Below are 9,045 nucleotides of genomic sequence, written 5' to 3' on the forward strand. Positions count from 1 at the left end.
GACTTCTGTGCTAGTTGGCTATTTATTTATATGATCTCCTGGGAGTAGCTGTTTCTTTTATAGATCAATTGACAGGGGCCTTGCCGACCGATAGCTTAGTTTTAAGCCGACATATACTTGATTGATTCTTGATTGTGTGTGGCTGCCATGCGCTAGTAGCAAATGATACGGTAGGGTCGGCTCAGGCCTGAGTTTTGGCATTAGGAGCCAGTTGCACCCCTCGAGTTTGGGGCGTGATAGGTGCTATGCGTTTATTTTTAAAATTTTAACTTATGAGAATTTTTAAGTGATGTTTTTTTTAAAATATTTTCTCCCCTAAATTACTTATTTTTGTTATAAATAAGTGTATTCTTTTAATTAAATTAAATAAAAAAAACATAAATGAAATACATAACAAACTAAAATATTGACATTTTTAATAAAAATTGAAAGTGTGGCTAAGGGGTCCTATTAAATTCTAAAATATTTTGACATGTTAAAAAATTTCCCAATAAATTATTAGGAGCCTGATTGGACCACTATAGCATAATTAAAAGTTTGATTGGTCTCTATAGCAGAATTAGGGGGTCTTAGGGGGTCTGATAGGCCTTTATAACATAATTTGGGGGTCTGATAGGCCTTTATAACATAATTTGGGGGTCTGATTGGGCCTTTATAACAGCCAGAAAAATTAACTAGAAGTGCAAAATTCTGGGGAAATGCTTAACTAATTCAGTAACTTATGCATTGATAATTGAAGTCGGGCTTTCACTTGTGAAAATTTTCCATAGTAACCCCAACACTTTTTTTATGCTCGGCAATTTCAATCTCAAGTTTTTCAATCTTATTAGCATCTCCGTGAAAAAATTTCATAGTAACCCCAACACTTTTTTTATGCTCATTGAGATCGGCAACTTTAGTCTCAAATTGTTCAATCTTTTTAGCATCTCCTATTTTATTATGCAATGCGCAAGCAAAAGCTCCTGATATTAAAAAAAAAACTTTAAACATTTTGAAATCAAACCTGATTAAATTTTCTCATCATACTTAATACTTACCCCATATATGAGAAGTTGTGTATAAAAATATGACCCAACAGTTAAGGTCTGATCTTCATCTATTTCACTAGAATTGGACCCTGTTTTAAGACAGTGATAGTCCTGAAAACAAACAAAAATTAGATACAAAAATAAAATCTAAACTACAATAAATATCAACACTTACTTTTCCGGTTCCGATAACAAATTTAGTTGTCATGGTGTTACATTTCACTTCTTGTTGAAGCCTATGGAGCTAGTGGTTTGATTAGTTTTTTGTGAACCAACGTAAATACTTTATCCATTCTTTCTAACTCAAGAAACGAAGACGGAAATATTTCATTCGGAAGAAGCTATGAGTGCACTGCTCTACTGGAATTGTTGTATCAATGACGTACTATTGAGACATTGGAGTTCTATGAAGACGCTGAGTGGAAGCTGTTGTTTTTGGTCTGTATGGTCGTCTATCTTGACGATTGTACACGCGTTGTTTGCTTCTGAGTTTCTTTTGATAAAGAAGAGTGGGTGTGGCATTGGGTCGGGTGGTTTGCTGAATTTGGTGAGAATGGAGTTGGGCTGCTAGGTTGGCCCAAAAAAGGGTCTCTTAAAGATTAAAAAAAAATGTGGTAACATATGGAATAAATTGAGAAGGCATCCATTGTATGCGTACGAGCAACGTTCAGCTCACTACAAGGCTAAGCTCTACACCTCTACCACTCCCTTAAGATCTGTCTATTTGATGATTCAAACAATTTTGATCCTTTTAATTCAACTCATTCAAAAATTAAACTTATTTGGGTAACATATGGGATAAGTGCACTAATAGTTGATTTGAGGAGTGTTATTCAAAATCATAGCTAAAGTTTTATATGTAAGATACACATCTTTATGATCACATGTATGAGATTGAAGTTGAAAAAAATTACATGTAGAATCTTAACTTCTAACAAAAATTCTGTCAACGACAAATCGTTTGTTTTGTATATTTTGTTATTACTATTTATATGTAAAAATAGAAAATCTATAGGAGTTTTGATAACTTTTTTAAAATTGTAATGGGTCAGACTACCAATTGACACAAATCTTCTACTTAATACGTATATAGTTATGGATTGAATTTATTAAAGGAAAAATAACTAGAATACACAACCTTAGTTAATGTATTCACAATAACTCCCTACTATTTTAAAAAAATTCAAAAATCCCTATTTTCCCAAAAACGAAACTACAGTAGATACATTATTATTAAAAATTCCAAACCATTAGTTACCACCCCTAAATTTACTCTCCTCTAATTTCTCCCACTTTACTGTTCACGAACACTTCCCTTCCAAAAAATTCTCCTCCATCTTCTCAACAGATTCATATTCCAAGTTTGAATTTCAAACTATTTCGCACTCCATTCAACCAATTTCAGAATTTGAAATAGGTAGTCTCTTCATCTTCAACTTTTTTTTTCATTTTTTTTTTAAATTTTCTAATAATTCATGGATCATCCATCTTTTAGTTTGGGGATTACCCAAATAGTCAAAAACTAAAAAGGAGGCACATGCAAAAACGGCCAAGAAAAGGGGTAGAAAGGTCGCCCCTACCATATCCAGATCTGCACTACCAACGGTATGTATTTTAATTTTTTTTTCTTTTTTTTTTGTAATTTTCTGTATTAACATGTAATGAGTTTTGTGTAATAGTAGATACATTATTGTTAATTAAAAATCATTATGTATATTGATTAAATTCTTCATTTGTTACACAAAACCCTATTTTTTGATATATTTGTTTATTTATTACGACTAATGTATCAAAAAGTTAAAATTCAAATAATGAGATAGAACTGTTGATAGTTATTATTAATTTATCAAATGGTTGTTTTGTGTGTCATTTATTCATTTTACCAGAAAAGGCATTATTGGTCATTTTTGTGTTCGCAAAAGTGTATGAAAGTTTAAAGTTCAAATTAGAGGATTACATGTATGTTGCATAACGCATAATGTTTAATAATTTGGCTTATTGTTTCTATTAAGTATCAAGTTGACTAATTCATAATTTGTAGTTAGTATTATGTATCAAGTACAATTTTACATTTTTATGTATCATTTGAAAGCTTATTGTTTCTATTAAGTATCAAGTTGACTAATTCATAATTTGTAGTTAGTATTATGTATCAAGTACAATTTTACATTCTTATGTATCATTTGAAAGCTTATTGTTTCTATTAAGTATTAAGTTGACTAATTCATAATCTGTAGTTAGTATTATGTATCAAGTACAATTTTACATTCTTATGTATCATCTGAAAGCGTATTGTTTCTATTAAGTATCAACATCATATTTATAATCTGTAGTTAGAATTATGTTTCAAGTACAATTTTACCTTCCTGTGTATCATCTGAAAGCTTATTGTTTCTATTAAGTATCAACATCCTATTTATAATCTGTAGTTAGAATTACGTATCAAGTACACTTTTACATTCTTGTGTATCATCTGTAAACTTATTGTTTCTATTAAGTATCAACATCATTATGTTAATCTTTTTTTTTAGTGATTGCGGAATGTTCGTAGCTGCATTTGCTAAATTCTTGAGTGACGAAATCAACATGTCATATGATAGCTTTCGAAGTGATTATCTTCGCAAAAAATATGCAACGCTGTTATGGAAGTATGGTCTCGACAAGGCCAATGCTGGATATGTTAGCGACAATGATGACCCTCCAAGGCTGAATAGTGTCGTAAATCCAGTAGCAGAAAATGAACTTGTTAATGTAGGCTAGTTAGTTTTCTATGTTACTGTTCACAGACATATACAATGCTTTTTGTTTTTTAAGATATATTAATTAGTGTTTTGGAGTATTTATTGCCCTTATAATAATATAGTTTTGATTTTGGAAGAGTTTTGAGGTTTAAAAATGTTTATTTTCGCTTTTAATTTTATGTTTAGTTCAGTTAGGACTTCAGAAATTATGTATCTGATACATGTGATAATAATGACATTTTTTATCTGATAAGTATGATAATAATTACATTAATAAAATTTTGTGACTGAAAAATTATGCACCACGTTTCTGAAGCTTTTTTTGGACGAACAGAGATAAACAATTCAAAATTTGTATTTTCTAATTATTTTAGTGTTTCATATAGACTGAAACTAAATGTTTGAAACAAATAAATTTAGCCATATTTTGAGGGACTTAATAACGGTAGCGTATTTGGGGGGATGTAATTAAATTTTCAGTTTCTAATCCCTTACCTCATGCAACAAACTGATAATCATACATCAAATATAATGTATCACACGGCGTAATGATGTATCCGATACTTATTAAAAAGATGGGATTTTTGTAATTTGTGAAAGAGTAGGGATATGAGGTAATTTCTGTTTTACACTATGTGGTTTGCATAATTTTTATTTATTAAATGTAACACCATTATTAATCTTTGATTTAATTGGTGGGTCTTTCAGATGTCACCTCTCTTTCGGCCTTAAATGGTAGCAAACTAGTCAAACTCCCTAACAAAATTATTAAAAACATCTATACTTTAAAATAATTATTGAAAATGTCAATATGTCAATATTTTAGCAAATAAAATTTATTCTAATATAATTAATTTTCTTTCCTTTTATTTATCAAATCAGTCCCCACATTGGACTAATTTTTCTCCTCTATCGGTGAAAAAGAAGAAAAACAACTCTCATTACCCAAAATTCCTTCTTTCTCTCTCTTGAGTTTTTCACCATTGTTTTCTCCTTTCCTTATCTAAGAAAATCACCTCTCCTATTTTCTTCAATTTGTTCAAGAAATCTCACAATAACTTTAAAATATTTTTCACCCACTAATAAAGGTAAATACATTGTCACCAAGTATCTTTTGAGATTTCCCTCTTTTATATAAAGACACTATTAAAAAAAATGGGTGCTGTGACATGTGGATCGATCCAAAACATAAGGTAATTTAAATTCATGTTATTCTCGTTATTATTAAAGTTATGATATTTATATTTTCTTTGTAGAAACGATGCGACATAAACAAGGTCAATCGAACTAAGCTTAAAATCTAATCATTTCATGGGATCAAAAGCATTTGTAGCAGCTCGTGCTGAACTTGTAAGTTATACTGTTTTTAATTTTTTACTAATTAAACTTCAGTACTATTTCAATTGTTTTTCTTATTTCACAGGGTGAAAATGAACCTGAAAAGTAGAGCCTGACAAAATCGAGTTCTACAAGCATACTCATTACAAGAGTAAGAAAGGATGGTCATCTTTAGAGGCTAAGACTCACTATGAAGGATGGTTATCCAACGCGTTTGTTCGATTAATGTTCTTCTGAAGTTGTGTCTTCTCCTTTAAATAGTATTTATATTTTTATGCAGAACAACATGAAAGATTTGAAAGATCTATATACTTCGGGAGAGGCTTCCATGACTACTGATGAAATTGTGGATACCGTACTTGGTACAAAATCGGGGTACATAAGAGGACTTGGTTATGGTCCAAAACCTAATACTACAAGAGCTACACAAAGGAAAACGGCAGAGTTAGAGGACTCCCTCAGAAAAGCGAAACAGGAAGCTGCTAGTGCCTAAAATAATTTACAGAATCTATTAAATGCCGCTGAAACTGTGGTAGAAAACCAGCAGACTCAAATACAAGACCAGCAGTCTCAAATAGAAGCATTAAACTCTCAATTGAATACTATTGTGGCACGCCAAGAGGAAATGTTTAGGAAAATGCAGTGTTTTGCTCGCTCATCGCCTTCTAACAGGTTAGAAGTAACACAAACTTATGTGATAATTTTTGCTTTAGTTTTTTTCATGAAATATATAAATATGTAGCATTTAGTATCTAACATTGCATACTTCCTTTTATGATGCAACAGAGACGGAGCTCCATGAGAATGCCAACTTTAGGTATATTTTTATTTCGTCAACGTAAAGTCCAGTTTCAAAAGTTATAGTTTATATCAATTATTTTATTTATATTATATTAATACGTTAATACCTTAGCTCAAGAAAAAAAAGTTAGTATTGAACATGCCATATACTTTACGCCCTAGGTGCGTCCTAATCTTACTGGACATAGTGTAGAAAAGGCTACCATACCTTATAGAGGGGAAACATTGCAAGTAGCTAAGTAGAGATAAAGAGAAGATTCCTCCTTTTTACACTACATTATAGATTTTCAGACCATGGAAATAGAATATCAATATTGTATAGCTGCAATTCTTATCCTTCTCAGTCTCTTACTCCTTGCTTTGGATGTATCTGGTCATTTAGTGATGATATAGTTTGGTTTCCTTAATTCTTGATAGCAAAGCTTTGTATTCTTAGGGAAATCAGTAGCACATAGAACCAACATTTTTACAGTTGGGAGATATTCCAAAAGGTTTCTAATATCTTAGCCATAGAATTGGCAGGAAGTTGTTCATATGCTTACTGGAATACTTTTGTACTCTACTAGTAGTGCAGTATTCCTTTAGATGTATGATTGGTAGTGCTAGATATATAATTCAATATAGCTGTTGGAAGCAAAATCATGATTAGAATTTAGAATAGAATAAAATTGTGTGTTAATCTTTGTTAATGTTGTAATACCGTTGGTGCTAAATGGTTTAATTCAAACCTCACATGAAAAATAACTTAAAACTCATATGACATGTGTAGTTTTAGTGTAGAAAGAGAAAACATACTAGTAGAAGTGTGAAGGAGCCATACATTATTTCCAATATCATTGGCATAGCGTTCTGATTTCTTCCTCTCATTTCAACATTCTGAGTCTGATTTGCTCTTCTTTTGTTAACGAATCCTTAATTCACCTTCTCTTCTTATAGCTTCATTCTCGCACTTACTACTAACTTCCATTTTTTTTCATTCTTTCATGAATCTAAAAGGAAAAAGTCAATCTTATTCTTATGGGTTGATTAAAACTGCTGCAAAAATACAATCTTTTAACTCTTTTTTAGACTCTTTTGAGTTGCCATTAATATACTGCTTAGTTTTGTTTGAAAGATGGGTACAGATAGTAAATACCAAATGGTGGTGAATGAATTTATGGTAAGATGATCTTATAATAAGAACCTATGTTGCTTGGAGTCTCTAGAAATGTTATTACAGATGTATCGAATCTTCCAAAATGCACTACTTTTGGAGGATCAGACATTTTTGAAGAGTTCGAGTGTCATAGCAAGAACTTTACTTTTTGAAGAGTTTGGAATTTATGGTAAAATGAGCTTATACTAAGAACTTTCTTTCTGCCGAAGTCATTCTTGATTTTTAAAATTTGATAGGACTAATTACATTTCTCTGGACAAAAGATCCAGCAAAGTGAAAGATCTATTGTATGATAATTGATAGCCATTATATATTGTTCTATCCCATCAAGTCTTCACAGCAAATTTAAAGCAGATGATATGAAAAAGAAAAGAAGATCAATAAACTATCTCATGAATTTGTTTGGAACAACTGTACATTAAACTTCATCCTAGTCTACCCACTTTGATTTGAAAGAGTATGTTTTTGCATCTGTTGTTGAAAAGTTACGACTTGTTTGGATACTTTGCCCCTAGGTTTATCGTTTAGTGGTAACATAGAGCTTGCTCCTGTTTCTAGTGATTTAATGATCGTAGACCACCTTGTTAGATAGGGGCTTAGGTCAGAAAATTCAGTATGATATTAACCAGCAGGTACAAGGAGATACTGAAGCTAAATTTGTTCCAATTTGTGTTAAGTTTGTCCTTAATAAAATGTTGGCATACCGCGATCCTGCACCATTTTATTTTCCTAAAGGAAAAGGCGTTGAGGATCTCCCTGATGCTTTGATTGCCCTTTCAATGTGGCTCTCTGAAAAAGAGTAAGATTACTATGACAACATGTTTGAGCAGACTAGTTTCACTGGTGCAGTTCACTATTTCCCTAATGCCTTGAGCCATCCATTTTCACAGTATCTATTACCAACAACTGTCTTGCTAGGTGTATATTGCCACCAATCAGTCCCCTTTATACACACACTTTTCACCCATTTTACTCAAAGGTTATCAGCATGTTGGCTATATTCCATAGATACTTTGCCACTGCATCTGCATTCCATATCATACAATCAGTGATCCCCTTTAAAGTTGTCACGTTTTCCTTCATTTTGGGCTATTGTATGCTCCGGTGTTGTCACACTTTCCCCTTAGATTCTTGTTATTGTTAAAGTTGATATTACTCCATAGAGTTGTCTTGGAGGTGTGTTACTTTGTAAAGGTAAAGTTAATTAGTACATTACTAGATGATGTGGTAGTCAACAACTTGAGGAGAGTAGGAGATCAAAAGAAATATAATGTCTATCTTTTTTTTGGTAACCATCTAAACATTACCATTACTGAAACGAAAACAGACACCTAAAGAACCCTTGAGCACAACAACTGCATCTCAAGCCTCCAACAAGACACAAAACTAGTTACACTTTCAGCCTTTGTAGAAAAATACTACATCTGCAAGCTCTCTTTGATGAACTAAGTATGTCTATTCTATGTAAAATCTCCCTCTTAATTTGTGTGTGTATCTCAGCTATTTGTATATGTACTCCTTTGGAAAAAAATCATTTCTGGGCTCTCCGAGTATGGTAGATCATTTCCCCCCAACTCACAGTTATCACTTGTTTCTAAAACTGCTTCCGTTCCTTCCTTTTAATTTTCAGCATTACTTCCTTCACCTCCCCCAGTTGTATAGGCAAGCATGTCCATTGTTCAACACCCCTGTTGACCTCAGTGATCCATGGGCATTCACTGAACAAGTGTTTGACTGTCTCCAGCTTCTGAGCATCACATAAACAACAATTAACTTCCTCCACTGAGATGTTCATCTTCATCAGCCTTTCCTTAGTTAGCAATCTGTCTTGGACAACTTACCATAGAATAAATCTATGTTTAAGTTGAGCCACTGCACTCCAAATGCATTCAGCAATATGTGAATTGTTGTGGTGCCCTCTAATATCAATACAGCTCCTTGTGATTGAGTATTCACCTCCCTTAGTCAGCCTGTACCTATC

General features: G+C 32.3%; 2 long non-coding RNA genes across 2 annotated transcripts; both read left to right on the forward strand.

The window, feature by feature from the left end:
- Positions 1-2,238: 2,238 nt before the first annotated feature.
- On the forward strand, positions 2,239-3,867 carry LOC107062551 (uncharacterized). The gene is made up of 3 exons (XR_001474694.1): positions 2,239-2,445; positions 2,524-2,633; positions 3,560-3,867. It is a non-coding gene; the product is annotated as an uncharacterized lncRNA (long non-coding RNA).
- A 1,065-nt stretch (positions 3,868-4,932) lies between these two features.
- LOC107062556 (uncharacterized) lies at positions 4,933-5,223 on the forward strand. The gene is made up of 3 exons (XR_001474701.1): positions 4,933-4,962; positions 5,026-5,119; positions 5,193-5,223. It is a non-coding gene; the product is annotated as an uncharacterized lncRNA (long non-coding RNA).
- The last annotated feature ends 3,822 nt before the right edge of the window (positions 5,224-9,045 follow it).

This window comes from Solanum tuberosum, unplaced genomic scaffold, assembly GCF_000226075.1.
Source record: "Solanum tuberosum cultivar DM 1-3 516 R44 unplaced genomic scaffold, SolTub_3.0 scf00241, whole genome shotgun sequence".
Classification (NCBI taxonomy): Eukaryota; Viridiplantae; Streptophyta; class Magnoliopsida; order Solanales; family Solanaceae; genus Solanum; species Solanum tuberosum.